The following is a 16,292-nucleotide window of genomic DNA, read 5'->3' on the forward strand; positions in this document are numbered from 1 at the left end:
GAGAAATATTGGTCCTCATATAGTTGATGACTTGTCCAAGTGGGAGACTATTCGAAATAGTGTCCAAGGTCATTAACTATTAGTAATATTTCTAATAATAACGGGGTCCTTTTGGGTTGCCCTCAAGACCCAAATTGAGTACAATAAATTAATGAGATATTGGTTTATTAATTATTATGGTTAATATTTAATTAGAAACTAATTGGAAATATATTTTGGGGATTAATTAACAGCTTAATGAATCAAAGGGTTGAATATTTAATTAATCAATAGTTGGTTGATCAGGATTACTCCAGAACCCTAAGAAGAAGGGTGATTGATGAAAATTATCTTAGGAGAAATGGAATTTCATTCTTAGGGTTATCCATCCCACATGGACTTGAGGATAAAACACTAGAAGGCATCTAAGGCTATAAATAGGTCCTTAGGTATTCATTCTTCCTTGCTTATTCTTCGCATGAAGTTTCGCCTCTTCTTCCTCCTCCCATAGGGACAATTTCTACCCCTCTTAGGGTTTATGAAATTGACCCTTCTCCTAATTATTTTTATTCCACTTTTTGGTTTCATTGGCTTTGATACCATTAGAGAGATTCTGGTTTCGGTCCTCTCATCCAAGTAACTTCATAGAGGATCAAGATCTCAAGCTTGGAGATCAAGGGCTATATAATAGGTATGTTTTCTTCTCTATGTTTTTATGTTTCATAGGGTAGATGTAATTAACATGAACCATAGATCCATAGGGTGCATGTACACTTAGGTATATCGTAATTTTGATTTTTCCATTACCTAGTTTAGAGTGTATTTGATGCGTAGAAAACCCAAAAAATCCTTGGGGTATTGGCCATCACACTAACTAGTTTCATGGTCTTCACCTTGGCCATCGGACCACACCATCGAGTCTCAAACATCCCTTCGTTGCGAAATAGATGCAATTTACTAGGAACCAAACTTCACCTTCTTACTGCAGAACTGATGAGGAGTTCACCATCTCCTATCTCAACCATCAACTGAACCACATCTGATATCTCTTCCCTCAAGCTTAGGAGGTTAGCAAACACAACCACAATGTATAATGTAATATCTATTGTCCTCAGCTGACTACTCAGCCTCAGGATGCAATCATTGAGTCGATTATCCCAACGACGTCCTTCTTGTGTCCAACGACTTAGAATGACATTACTTTGAGTAAGGTCCTCAAGGTCTCTAAATCACCTAACATTAATCGGTTTGCACCAACCATACCTAAAGTAGCATGGACACTAAGGCCCAACCGATTACAGGTCTCATTTTGAAGAATCATAGCCAAGAGGCCGACAGCTTCGGGGACAAATATAATTAACGTTGGTGCTATACCAAACTATCTACCATCCACTATCTCCTTAGAAACCTTTTGACGCATATTGATCCCAATATGGACCTTCCATTTCAGTTGTACATGCCCATAATACCTTCCACACTAATCCGTACGTGTCACAAGAATTGCCTCAAAGTCCCTAAGTTACTACATGAGACCACTAACAATCTCAGATATCCATGCCACATATGCACAAGCTACTACTCTTCCTAGAATCTCCCTCTAGGATTCTGCTCACACATGAGCAGGCACCAGAACACTTTAGAAAATCCACCACCAACTATCTAGATTTCCACCTTAGATTTACTCATACGCAAGTCCTTACACCAGCATACCCTCGCACTCCCCCAAGATCACTAGGAATACTCACCGCACCCTACTATCATCTGGGAAAGAAACTTCTACCAATATCAACTAACTATCTTACGAATCCAATTATATGAAACAAGGATTAAACAATCCTTCGATGGAAAGATCCTGCACTAAAACAGTTGGACTCAAACGAGAGTTGCGAAATAGGGCCAAATCAAACATTCTAAAACCATTTAATCCTTGTGGCATGCAACTTAACGTATTCTCTTAATAGCTAAGAAACATCAATATAAGTTTCACATAGCATAAAGCAAGCAACATTCAAACAACAAAACCATTAGGCATAAAGGCACCATAAAGATCATGCAATTCTAACACACAATTCCTGAGGATCCTTAGCCTACACACTATCATGAATCTTTAATAGCTCACATAGCACACACAAAAAGGCATCTCTCCTAGCATGAACTCTAGCATGCAACCCCAAGTAGATCCTTAGCCTAACTTATAACATGCACATCATACTATACCACATATAACAACAACTCAAATATAACATATAAGACAAGTATGAATATTTTGGGAAATCACTTTGCGAGCTCCGGCTGACTGTACACATCACATCTTCTCTTTTCTTCTCTTAAAATGAATATTTTATGAAACTGTTTAGTATAACTCTCTATTCCATTTTTTTAGTTTGGAATCCCACGAGTGTTCATCCAAATCCCTTAAACCAAGGCTCCGATACCAACTTGTAATGTCCCAAAAACCCAAGCTATTTTTTTTTTCTTTTTTAAAATAATAAAAACATCCATTTAGTAAAATTACATTTAGGTCAAGCCATTTGTTCAAAAATCATTATTCAGAAACCAGAGTTAATAAGAAGTCAATACAAAATCTAAAATCGTAAATCTACTAATGTATGCGTATAGCCTCGCCTTCGCAATCTGATAAGTACCTGCAAAATATTTAATCCACAAATTTAAGCACAAAGCTTATTGAGTTCCCCAAAATATCACAAACAATGCAACCTAATAAACAACTATGTGTTTTCAGCAACCATGGGGTCTATAAGAAATCTTAATGGTCTAACATCAGGCCCTGTGGAATAACAACACACCACACAAGATATCTTCAACCTTAGGGACTATCAGTAGTCCCATGGACTCACAACAGTCCAAGAGTTATGAGCAACTTTGTTCGCATATAAAAACAGTCCCAAATAATACACAATTGGTCAGCATGAAAATACTACCACACATGCAAATATAGTGAGAAGACTCACCTCGGTAGTAGTAGCTAACCATCACAACACCAATCCAATGAAGCCTGATCCTACATGGAACTTAATAGAAATATAGAGTACCGTCTCAATCTACACTCCAAAAGCCTTAGATTGACCAAAAGTCAACCCATGCTAAAAGACAGTGGTCAAAGTCAAAGTCAATAGCCAACAATACTAACATATAACCCTCACTTCGTGACCAGACCTTGGTTACATCATGAGAATGCATCACGATGTTAACCCTCTTTGGTCACATCGTGAACACAACAATACAAGTTACTCATGGAATCCTCCACCGTCACGTCGTGACACTCTCCAGGTCACGACGTGACCACAATATGAAGCATAATCCTAATGGTTTGAGTATGTAATCCATTAAGTCTTGAATTCCAACTTTCCAGAAGCAAAACCATGCCTCCGACTCCTTAATTCCCTACACTGATCTAATCAGAAAACTGGGTGTTAAAATAATGATAACATGGATAGTTTACTCATGATTGACATCGATCTATATTTGTCTTCAATTTGTAGTAATTTTAGTTAATAGTAACCAAAAACAAAATCAATTCATCTAATCAATTAAATTTAATCAAGAAGAATCAACATATTCAATTTTTTTTCAAGGTATGCATTTAATCGATGCATAACTCATTTACATCAAATACTATAACATTCAGTTCAGGTGAGCAATTTTCAAATTAAAATCGAAGGTTTTTGCCCTACTCAAAACGTGAGGTATGTATGTCACGTCGTAAGGGGATAAAAGAAATCGTGCATCACCTTTGGGGCTTACGACGTGAGCACATAATGGATCACAATGTCAGACCTGTAACAGCCCGGATTTCCAGGTATCTTTTATGCATATATTTTTGGTGTTTGTGAGGGGACTCGGTGAGTTGGAGCTCAAACTCGCCGAGTAGGATCGCGGTTCTGGACGCAGGTTCGCGCCTGGACTCGGCGAGTCCGCGCTGTTTAATGAAACCCTAATTTCTCGGGTTTGGGACCTATTTAAAGGGCCTTAAGGCCGTCATTTGTGCTCACCAGTCCCCTGAGTGAAACCCTAGCGAGTTTGAGCGTTTGGAGTAAATCAAGGAGCCATTATTGACCTTGGAGGTGTTATCTTACAAGGGAAAGGAGGCAATAGCCAACGGGAAACAAGAGGAGCCACTTCCTGAAGATTTGAGGTCTAGAACATCACATTTGAGGTACTATATTCGAGCCATTCTCTGTTATGTTGATGTTTATGTTGATTTAGGGCTTATTGAGCCCTTTTGTGGCTAGATCTAGTGCTTCCTTGGTCCCTTAAGTGAGTTAGGTTCTAGATCTGGACCCTTGGAGGTCTAGAGTGTCCCTTTACCCAAGCTTTTTATGAATCCATGGGGGTTTTGGAATGGGGTCTTTGTGCTTGAGGTCAAAACACCATTTATGAGTCATGGGGTGAGTTATGAGCACCAAGACATGAACTTTACGTGATGAATAAGCTTAGGAGGGTCAGCTCTATTAGTTGTTGGAGCGGATCTGACCTCAGAAGCAAGTTTGAGTTGATGCATGGCATGGACTCGCCGAGTCTGAAGAACAGACTCGGCGAGTAGCATGAAGATTGTTCTTAACCACTCAGTGAGTGGTCCTGCCGAGTTATGGGTTGACTCAGTGAGTCAGGGAGAGTTAAAGAGGGTTGACAGGTGGACTGAGTCGAACCAGAACTTGCCGAGTTGTTCTGAGACTCGGCGAGTTGAGTTGTGGTGGCCCCGCGATTCATGCCAGGTGGAACTCGTCGAGTCAGGGGAGTACTCGACGTGTCAAAAAGTGAATCCTAGAGAGTTGGTGAAAACACTTAGACTCGCCGAGTCGCTCTTGTGCACTCGCCGAGTCCGATCAAAGTTGACCGTTGACCGTTGACCATTGACCGTTGACCAGAGTTGACCAGTGTTGACTTGATAGGGGTAGTCAACCTTAGTGGTAAAAGTGTTAATTAGAGACATATGATGTTATAGGAGGATTATAGCTCGGAGGATCGAGCACGAGTGATTTCCAGGATTCGCGAGTTATCGAGATACACGAGGTGAGTCTTCTCACTATACCTTACCTTGAGTAGATAATCAGAGTTATGTGACAGAGTATTTGTATGCTATATGTATGTGATGTGTTGTACTGCATTATTTCTATGTGATTTATGTTGTGCATGTTTATAGAGTTCGAACTGGAAGGTTCACAGAGTTAGAACCTGAGGGTTCACAGAGTTTGGGTGCACGGACCCATAGAATTATAGCCTCGAGTGGCTAATATGTGTTATGTGTGGTATTTTGGGGAACTCACTAAGCTTTGTGCTTACAGTGTTAGTGTTGTTGTTTCAGGTACTAGCGATGACCGCGGGAAGGCGCCGACTTGATCTGTACACACGCATGGGATTTTTGATATATATATGATCTTGAGATTTTGTACGATGTGAATTGGGATTTTAAACTTGATGTTTTATGAAAATTAAATGAGAAATGTTTTTATACTTTGCGAAAAATTATTTTGAAATTCACGGTGTTACAAGTTGGTATCAGAGCCTTGGTTTGAGGGATTCGAGTACACCTTCGGGCGTATTTGAACTCAAACTGAGGATTTGAGAATTATTTTCAAAAAGAGTAAAAGATTTTTGAAAAAAAAAACGCAGAGCAGAGTTGTGTGTATGATCAGTCCGCGCCCGAATGGTGATTTCCCAAAATACCTTTATGTTATGTGATATTGATATTAATATGATGTATTCGCATGCTAGAGTAGGCTAGGTATTCCTATTAGGACTAGAGTGGCCTGATTTGTGATGCCTTAGCCTAGGAAGAGGTGAGCTGCTATGAGATGCTTGAGAGTGAGTAGGTAGCAACGAGGGGCTTATTAGAGATCTATTAGAGAGTGGTCTATGCATGATAGAGTACTTGTAAATTGGGATCCGAAGAGGAGGACTTGGGGTGTATTTTGATACGGTGCGGACAGTTGTATTGGGCCCGTACTACTGAAAGCACCGGAGCGGTGTACAGCCCAAGTAAGAATCTTTGGAATACCAAGGATCAAGGAGGAAAGAGTTGACGAGTGTGAGTATGCTCGAATGGATTCTAATTTATCGTATGTTGTATTTCAGAGGTAGATCATGGTGAGGACACGTTTGATGCCTGAGAGTAGTGGTACCAGTGATGAGGAGATCCGCCAGATCATCCATGAGGAGGTGGCTGCGGCCATCAGGGCAGAGATACCGGAGATGTTTGGGTCTATTAAGACCACGCTGATTGAGACCTTTGACGAGCGTTATGCCGCTCTTTCTGAGGCTGCTTTTGCAGCAGTCACCGCAACTATTGCTGCCGCGAGGCCGCAAGGTGGTGATGCGTTGCTGTTCCGGGAGTTCAGCAACACAAAACCACCAGAGTTTGATGGGACCCAGGATCCGGTGGCAGCTATGAGGTGGATATCTGATATAGAGGGGTGTTTCTTCACTTGCTCATCTCTTGAGCATTTGAAGGTCCGGTTCGCGCTGAACCAGCTTCGCTTGGGAGCGAAGGACTGGTGGAAGTTTGTGACGGCGCATTTCACGCCTACTGAGATTGCGGCAGTGACCTGGGAGAGGTTCATTGCCATGTTCTGAGATGAGTACGTTCCCCAGGTGGAGAGGGAGCGTCTGGCCCAGGAGTTTATGACCCTCAAGCAGGGTACTGAGTCGGTTACGGTGATTACCAGGATGTTCCATGAGAGGGCGATGTTCTGCCCTGAGCATGTGTCTACGGAGCAGGCACGTATGAGTTGCTATCTGAGTATCTTGAGGCGGGACTTTCGGGAGTTCGTGGCGAACTCCTCGTACCGGACATTTGCCGAGCTTCAGGCAAATTCCCGGAATAGGGAGATTGAGCTTGAGACTCAGGCCAGGGAGGAGGCGGAGTCTCAGGGGAGGGATCGGCAACCGGCACAGTCTCAACCGGCAGCCAAGCGGGCCAAGCCCGCTGATCCCAAACCAGGGAGCCAGAAGGGCCGCACTTGTGGGAAGTGTGGCAAGGGTCATGATGGAGTCTGCAGCGGGATCTTGCTACAAATGTGGCAAGGAGGGGCATATGGCCAAGGACTGCCCCAAGGGGTTTGCAGTGTGTTTTCACTGCAACCAGACCGGACACCGGAAGGCGGAGTGTCCGCAGTTGCGAGGAGCATCTCAGGGATCTGCCCCTGCCGCCATCAGAGCTACAGAGAGTCGGCCAGTGAAGGCCGAGGCGCCGAGACCTCGAGGGAGAGCCTTTCAGCTGACCGTGGAGGAGGTCCGCGCTGCGCCCGATGTTGTGGCTGATATGTTTTCTTTCGTGTATTTATTTTGATGCTAAGATATTATGCTTATATTATGTTATGCGTAGGTACTTTCCTTGTGAACTCTGTACCTACTTTAGTGTTATTTGACTCGGGTGCGAGTCGGTCTTTTGTGTCTTTGGCCTTTAGTCAGCATATCAGTGTTAGTCGTGAGGTGTTGAGTCGGCCTCTGAGAGTTTCCATAGCTGACGAGAGAGTGATTTATGCCACGGAGGTTCTCTGGGGATGCGTGTTAGAGATTTTCGGTGTTGAGTTTCCGATTGATCTAGTTCCTATTGCGATGGGAGATGTCTGTGTGATTGTGGGCATGGACTGGTTGAGCAGATTTGGCACAATTATCGACTGCGAGCATCAGCTGGTGACCGTATGAGGCCCTAGTAGGGGAGTTCTTTCGGTGTACGGCGAGGGTACACGTTCGGGATCAGCATTTTGTTTGGCCGCCAGGGCGAGGCAGTGTCTACAGCAGGGTTGTAAGGGTTTTGTGGCGTATGTGATGGATACGCGGGTGGATTCTGAGAGGCTGAGTTCAGTTGAGGAGGTTCCGGTGGTGCGTGAGTTCCCAGATGTTTTTCCCGAGGAGTTGTCGGGTGTGCCTCCTGTAAGGCAATTGGAGTTCAGTATCGATTTGGTTCCGGGGGCCGTGCCTATCGCTAAGGTGCCTTATCGCCTTGCACCTTCAGAGATGAAAGAGTTATCCTCGCAGCTTCAGGAGCTGCTGGGGAAGGGATTTATTCGGCCGAGCAGCTCGCCGTGGGGAGCGCCTATCCTGTTCTTCAAGAAGAAGGATGGTTCACACCGGATGTGCATTGATTACCGGGAGTTGAACAAGCTGATCAGTTGTTTGAGGATCGACGATTTGTTTGATCAGTTGCAGGGAGCATCTTGGTTCTCCAAGATCGATTTGAGGTCTGGATATCATCAGGTGAGAGTGCGGGATGAGGACGTCCAGAAGACAGCGTTCAGGACGCGTTATGGGCATTATGAGTTTGTGGTGATGCCTTTTGGGCTCACCAATGCCCCGGTGGTGTTCATGGATCTCATGAATCGAGTATGTAGGCCGATGTTGGATCGGTCGGTGATTGTATTTATCGATGACATTCTGGTATATTCGAGATCTAGAGAGCAGCATGAGGAGCATTTGAGAGAGGTTCTTGGAGTTCTGAGATCGGAGAAGCTTTATGCCAAATTCTCCAAGTGTGATTTCTGGTTGCGGGAGGTCCAGTTCTTAGGACATCTTGTTAACCAGGAAGGGATATTGGTCGATCCGGCCAAGGTTGAGGCGGTGATGAGTTGAGAGGTGCCGAAGTCACCCTATGAGATCAGGAGTTTCCTAGGGTTGGCAGGGTATTATCGGAGATTTATCAAGGATTTCTCCAAGATCGCAATGCCACTCACCAGATTGAGCCAGAAAGGTGTTGCTTTTTCATGGGGCCCCGAGCAGCAGGCCTCCTTTGAGACACTTCGCCAAAGGTTGTGCGAAGCCCCGGTATTAGCTCTCCCGGAAGGGATGGAGGACTTTGTGGTATATTGTGATGCATCGATTTTGGGGCTGGGAGCGGTGATGATGCAGAGAGGGCATGTGATAGCATATGCATCGAGGCAGCTGAAGCCTCATGAGACGAGATATCCCACCCATGATCTAGAGTTGGGGGCAGTGGTGTTCGCCCTCAAGATTTGGCATCACTACTTGTATGGGGTTCGGTGTACGATATACACAGACCATAAGAGTTTGAGGTACTTGATGGATCAGCCCAACCTAAATATGCGACAAAGAAGGTGGTTGGATGTGGTTAAGGATTATGATTGTGAGATCCTGTACCACCCATGCAAGGCTAATGTGGTAGCCGATGCGTTGAGCCACAGGGCGGAGAGCACTCCACTGCGGGATGTATGTTTGAGATTGAATGTGATAGCTCTGGTATTGGACGCCATTTGTGGGGCACAGGCTGAGGTTGTGCAACCTGAGATGCAGAAGAGGGAACGGGTTGTTGGTTTGGTTTCAGAGTTCGTTACCGATGGTCGGGGGCTTATGACATTTCAGGGGCGTATCTGGGTGCCGTTTGTGGGAGGAACGCGTACCATTTTGATGGAGGAGGCTCATCGGTCAAAATTTTCGATCCATCCGAGGGCCACTAAGATGTATTTGGATTTGAGAAAGGAGTATTGGTGGCCCTGTATGAAGAGGGATGTTGCATGGTTTGTTGAGAGGTGCTTGACCTGCCGTAGGGTTAAGGCCGAGCACCAAAGGCCGCATGGCAAGTTGTAGCCATTGGAGGTTCCCGAGTGGAAGTGGGAACAGATCACTATGGATTTCATCACCAAATTGCCGAGGACTGCCTGAGGAGTTGATGCAATTTGGGTGATTGTGGACAGGTTGAGGAAGAGCGCTCACTTCCTTGCCATCAGTGAGAGTTCTTCAGCAGAGAAATTGGCGGAGGTGTATGTGAGGGAAGTGGTATCTCGGCACGGGGTGCCGATCTCGATTGTCTCAGACCGTGATGTGTGTTTTACTTCTAGATTCTGGAAGAAGTTTCATGAGGAGTTGGGTACTAGACTGCATTTTAGTACCGCATATCATCCCCAGACAGACGGTCAGAGTGAGCGGACAATTCAGACGCTTGAGGACATGCTCCGAGCATGTGTGTTGGATTTCGGGGGTAGCTGGGATGCGTATTTACACTTGGCAGAGTTTTCATATAACACAAGCCATCATTCGTTGGGGAGAGGTTGGGCAGAGGGTGATGGGCAGTACAGAGATTGTACTTCAGACGACAGAGCAGATTCAGCAGGTCAGACAGAGGTTGTTGACCGCTCAGAGCCGACAGAAGAGTTATGCAGACAGGCGCCGGTCCGAGCTTGAGTTTCAGGTCGGCGACTTTGTTCTCCTGAAGGTATCTCTGTGGAAAGGAGTGATTCGATTCAGGAAGAGGGGCAAGTTAGGGCCCCGATATATTGGTCCTTTTCGTGTGATCATGAGGGTCGGCCGGGTAGCCTATCGTTTGGATTTGCCAGTAGAGTTGGGGCAGATTCACGACACTTTTCATGTGTCGCAGCTGAGGAAGTGTATAGCCGATGAGTCGCCAGTGGTTCCATTAGAGGATATCCAGGTGGATGCGAGTCTGAATTATGCCGAGAGACCAGTGGCCATCAGAGATCGGAAAATCAAGGTTCTGAGGAACAAGGAGGTACCCCTGGTGTTGGTTTAGTGGCAACATCGGAAGGGATCAGAGATGACCTGGGAGCCGGAGCGTGAGATGCGTGAGCAGCATCCGGAGCTATTTTCAGAGCGAGACTTCGATGGCGAAGTCTAGTTCTAGTGGGGGAGAGTTGTAACAGCATCCGGAGCTATTTTCGTGCCTGGACTCGGCGAGTCCAAGGGATAGACTCGGCGAGTCCGTGCTGTTTAATGAAACCCTAATTTCTCGGGTTTGGGACCTATTTAAAGGGCCTTAAGGCCGTCATTTGTGCTCACCAGTCCCCTGAGTGAAACCCTAGCGAGTTTGAGCGTTTGGAGTAAATCAAGGAGCCATTCTTGACCTTGGAGGTGTTATCTTGCAAGGGAAAGGAGGCAATAGCCAAGGGGAAACAAGAGGAGCCACTTCCTAAAGATTTGAGGTCCAAAACATCACATTTGAGGTACTATATTCGAGCCGTTCTCTGTTATGTTGATGTTTATGTTGATTTAGGGCTTATTGAGCCCTTTTGTGGCTAGATCTAGTGCTTCCTTGGTCCCTTAAGCGAGTTAGGTTCTAGATCTGGACCCTTGGAGGTCCAGAGTGTCCCTTTACCCAAGCTTTTTATGAATCCATGGGGGTTTTGGATTGGGGTCTTTGTACTTGAGGTCAAAACACCATTTATGAGTCATGGGGTGTGTTATGAGCACCAATACATGAACTTTACGTGATGAATAAGCTTAGGAGGGCCAGATCTATGAGTTGTTGGAGCGGATCTGACCTCAAAAGCAAGTTTGAGTTGATGCATGGCATGGACTCGCCGAGTCTGAAGAACAGACTTGGCGAGTAGCATGAAGATTGTCCTTAACCACTCAGTGAGTGGTCCTGCCGAGTTATAGGTTGACTCAGTGAGTCAGGGAGAGTTAAAGAGGGTTGACAGGTGGACTGAGTCGAACCGGAACTCGCCGAGTTGTTCTGAGACTCCGCGAGTTAAGTCGTGGTGGCCCCGCGATTCATGCCAGGTGGAACTCATCGAGTCAGGGGAGTACTCGACGTGTCATAAAGGGAATCCTAGAGAGTTGGTGAAAATGCTTAGACTCGCCGAGTCGCTCTTGTGCACTCGCCGAGTCCGGTCAAAGTTGACCGTTGACCGTTGACCATTGACCAGAGTTGACAAGTGTTGACTTGATAGGGGTAGTCAACCTTAGTGGTAAAAGTGTTAATTAGAGACATATGATGTTATATGAGGATTATAGCTCGGAGGATCGAGCACGAGTGATTTCCAGGATTCGCGAGTTATCGAGATACACGAGGTGAGTCTTCTCACTATACCTTACCTTGAGTAGGTAATCAGAGTTATGTGACAGAGTATTTGTATGCTATATGTATGTGATGTGTTGTACTGCATTATTTCTATGTGATTTATGTTGTGCATGTTTATAGAGTTGGAACCGGAAGGTTCACAGAGTTAGAACCTGAGGGTTCACAGAGTTTTGGGTGCACGGACCCATAGAGTTATAGCCTCAAGTGGCTAATATGTGTTATGTGTGGTATTTTGGGGAACTCACTAAGCTTTGTGCTTACAGTGTTAGTGTTGTTGTTTCAGGTACTAGCAATGACCGTGGGAAGGCGCCAGCTTGATCTGTACACATGCATGGGATTTTTGATATATATATGATCTTGGGATTTTGTACGATGTGAATTGGGATTTTAAACTTGATGTTTTATGAAAATTAAATGAGAAATGTTTTTATACTTTGCGAAAAATTATTTTGAAATTCACGGTGCTACAAGACCTACCTGAGACGAAACCCTAATTTTAGGGGTTTTATTTCTGTATTTAAAGGAAGTAAGGGATAGGTTTACCCCACCCTCAATCACCATCACCTCTTTGCACAACTCTTTGAAACCCTAGCATCCATATTTGAACTTGAGCTTATTGGTGGAGATTCTAGCCGATGAGAAGAAGAGGAAGAGCATCTTGTCCATCATTTCTACATTCAAGTCACATCATCAATCATTTTCACTCCTTATGGACCTTTTGTGAGTTTCAAGTTCATTTCTTTATGAGTCCATAAGCTTAGATCTAGGTTTGTCTGCTTAATCCTTCATATTCAAGTAGATATAGTGGTTGAAATCTATAAAGTTGCCAACTCTGTGGATCTTCAGTGTCTCTTGAGTAGTATAGATGCTAGCTCTCGAATATGGTTAACATTTATGACTATTGCATGATATTTGCCGTTATTTTCTCCTTTTGTGCCCTTGATAGTGTTTGGGACATGCATTGGAGATGCATGTACAAAAAGCCACAATTTTTATGATATTCTAGAGTAAATAAGACATTATGGAGGATTTGGTTGCATGGCGAAAAAAGGATTAAGAGCTTCATTAAGATCTTGTGGTCAGAGCGTTCTCACGACGTGAGAACAAGGGTGTCAAACGTGAGGATGTCATTCCTCGACTGTTTTGGACTTATTAAGTCACGACGTGACCATTAAGGGTCACAACCTGACTAGTGGATTGTGGGACTTTCGAGTGTGGATTGATTTTGAATTTGACCAGGGTTTGACCAAGTTTGACCTAAGGGTATTATGGGTATTTTAAATTGTATCTGAGATTGGTCACTAATTGATGAATAGGTGACTGATAGAGCTGATATTTGGAATAGTGTCCTCTTCAGCAATTTTTTGGACTGAGATGTGAGTTTTCCTCACTGTACTTGTAGGTCGAAGGCACCTGGAAATATTGAATGATGTCATGTTGAATATGTAGTAGATATGTATGTTTATTTGATGACTGCTGATACGCATTAGACTGGTAGATTTATAGAACTACCTGTAATTACTGGCTATATGATTAACACACTAATGAAAATGTTTTTATCTGTTATATGTCAACATGGTATGTTTGGGGCTGAGACTATACTGCTTTGTGCTCTCAATCAATAGACCGGGCAATCCAACCGGGAAGTTGTAGGCTAGATAAAGCCAATCGGGAGGTTGTCACCCTGCATGCAGTGTTGTATATATGTTATATGTTTGTGTGGTGGTACCATAGGGAAACTCACTAAGCTTTGGCTTACAGTTTTTTTGAATTGTTTCAAGTACTTCAAATGATTGTGGCAAAGCGAAGACATTGATCGTTCACATCCTTCCGTGACATGTTTTTGGAGATTTTATGTTACATATATCTTGGGAATATTTGTATTGGACACTTAATGCATATGGTTTTGATTTGAAAACAATGATTTCCTTTGAATTAAAAATGAAAAAAAAAATATTATGTTTTTGGAATGTTACAGATTCAATTTGTATTCAACTTCATTTTCCACTAATTTTGAATTAACATTAACTAAAAGCAAAATCGAGTCACTTGATAGATTAAATTTAATAAAAAACATTAACATATTCGAATCAAATCACTCACGAATTTAAGTTTTTGTTTTTTTTTATTGTACATCAATTGTGCATTTAATAAATTCTTAACTTTTTTTTTCATTGTATTAATCTACATTAACATATATGATTGGTTAACATATTTGAATCTAATCTCTCACAAATTCATTTTCAGGTTATCGTACAAATACTATGCATATGATAGATGCATAACTTATTTTTATCAGATCTCAATATTGATTCCAATAATCTATTAATTTAAATCAATTTAATATTTTTTATTTCGTCATATAATCTCAATTGAAATTAAAACGTATTTTTATGAAAGTTAAATCTAATCTTTTGAAATTTATTGGTTCGGTGTGATCGTAGGGCTATTGATTGGTTCGTTGGCTCGTTCCCTCAAGATGGTTCGACAATAAGCTCGTCTCTCTCTCTCTCTCTCTCTCTCTCTCTCTCTTTATATATATATATATATATATATATACTATTCTAATAAATAAATATGTTTATTCTCCTATTGACAAGTGTCATAATATTAGAACTCATCATTAATATTATATGTCCCTTATCATACCACTTGTCAACCTATTAATTATCCATTTTAAATTTCAAATTTTAAATTTTTCACTCTAATTATATTAAACTAGTTTATAACCCGTGAGAACCACAGTTATAAAATTAAATAAACTTTTATATTTAAAAATCAAAAATTATTATTGAATTATTTTAAATAAAGTATTACTTAAAAGATATTTTTTTAGTTATATAAAATTATAATCGTTGATTTAAATAAATACGTGAAGTTATATCATATTATAATCTGTATTAATTTTGTTTTATTTTTTAATCTAATGTTATTAATTTAATATAATTAAAATGAAAATTTTTAATTTTTAAAAGTTAATATAATTAAGATGAGAAATTTGAATTTTGAAATTTGAATGGATAATTAATATATTGACAAGTGGCATGATAATGGACATATAATTATAATAAGGAGTTCTAACATAATCTCATTTGTCAATAGGAGATTAAACCTATTCATTTATTAGAATATGAAGACATTAATAATTGATTCTCCACTTTAAATTTTAAATTTTAAATTTTTTTCAATTTAATTATATTAAATTAATAATATTAGATTAAAAAATAAAATAAAATCAATACAGATTATAAGGTGATATAGCTTCACGTATTTGTTTAAATCAATGATTATAATTTTATATAACTAAAAAAATTATCTCTTAAGTAATAATTTATTTAAAATAATTAAAAATAATTTTAATTTTTTATTATGAAAATTTAATTAATTATATAACTGTGGTTCTCACGGGTTATAAACTAGTATATATATAAAGAGAGAGAGAGAGAGAGAGAGAGAGAGAGAGAGAGAGAGAGAGATTGGATCGAGTAAGGTCTCCTTTTTCGGTGAGGACTGTGACGTCTAATTTTGGCCCTCCATCTAAAAAATTGAATGACTATGATTTTTTTTATTTAATTGTATTTTTAATAATAATGTCAGTGACATTTTTGAAAAAATATCGAACTTTTTGCCATTTCCATCGAGGGGTAATTGTCTTGTGGGCTAAATCTTCATTTATAAAAAGGAAACCCTCGTTACCATATTATTTCTCTCTCTCTCTCTCTCTCTCTCTCTCTCTCTCTCTCTCTCTCCCCCCTCCCAATTTTCTTCATTCTTCTTTGTTCTTTCAGTGTATCAAATTCTCAGTTTCAAGCATCGAACATATAATCTTGTCATTCAAAGTCGTAATACTCTTTCAATCTTCGTTTTTAATCTTCGCAGTTCTCCGGTTGATTTATGGAAGGAGGTACTCTTTTGTTTTTTTTTAACTTTTATGTTATTAAGTTCGTGTTTGATTTCTTTTACGTATAATCAAGGTTCTTAATGTTAGTTTTTGCTATATTGTTTTTCAGATTCATCGATTATTTGTCATTGATTCAATTTTTTCGTTTTTTTAATTATTACGAAACCCTAGTTTTTTTTTTCTTTTTTGCTATATCTTCTGTATTCGTCTTTCTCTATGTCTTTTGGTTCGATTTTCTGTTATTCGAAGTGTTTTAAGATTCACATATTAATTGTCGTTGCTAAAATTGTTACATTATGCGATATTATCACTTTTTGATATCGTTGTTTTGTTAATTGAACTATCTATACTTGCTTTCATGTATTCGTCTTTCTTTGGTTGCTTTGTTTTGTTTTTTTGTTAATGGAAGTATTTGAAGTTCAATTTATTGTTTATCGTTTCTGAAATTGTTTGATTAGTTGATATTGTCACTTTTTGATATCGTTTTTTTGTTTATATAAACATAATTTTATCAAATTTGCATGTTTATCTGTTTGTTTCTAATATCAATTGTTAGTTTGTTATGTTAGTATTTGTTTTATGTTGTCTCCTTTTTGTGTTTGTATGGTCTGGTTTTCA

Source organism: Lactuca sativa, chromosome 9 (assembly GCF_002870075.4).
Source record: "Lactuca sativa cultivar Salinas chromosome 9, Lsat_Salinas_v11, whole genome shotgun sequence".
In the NCBI taxonomy this organism is placed as follows: domain Eukaryota; kingdom Viridiplantae; phylum Streptophyta; class Magnoliopsida; order Asterales; family Asteraceae; genus Lactuca; species Lactuca sativa.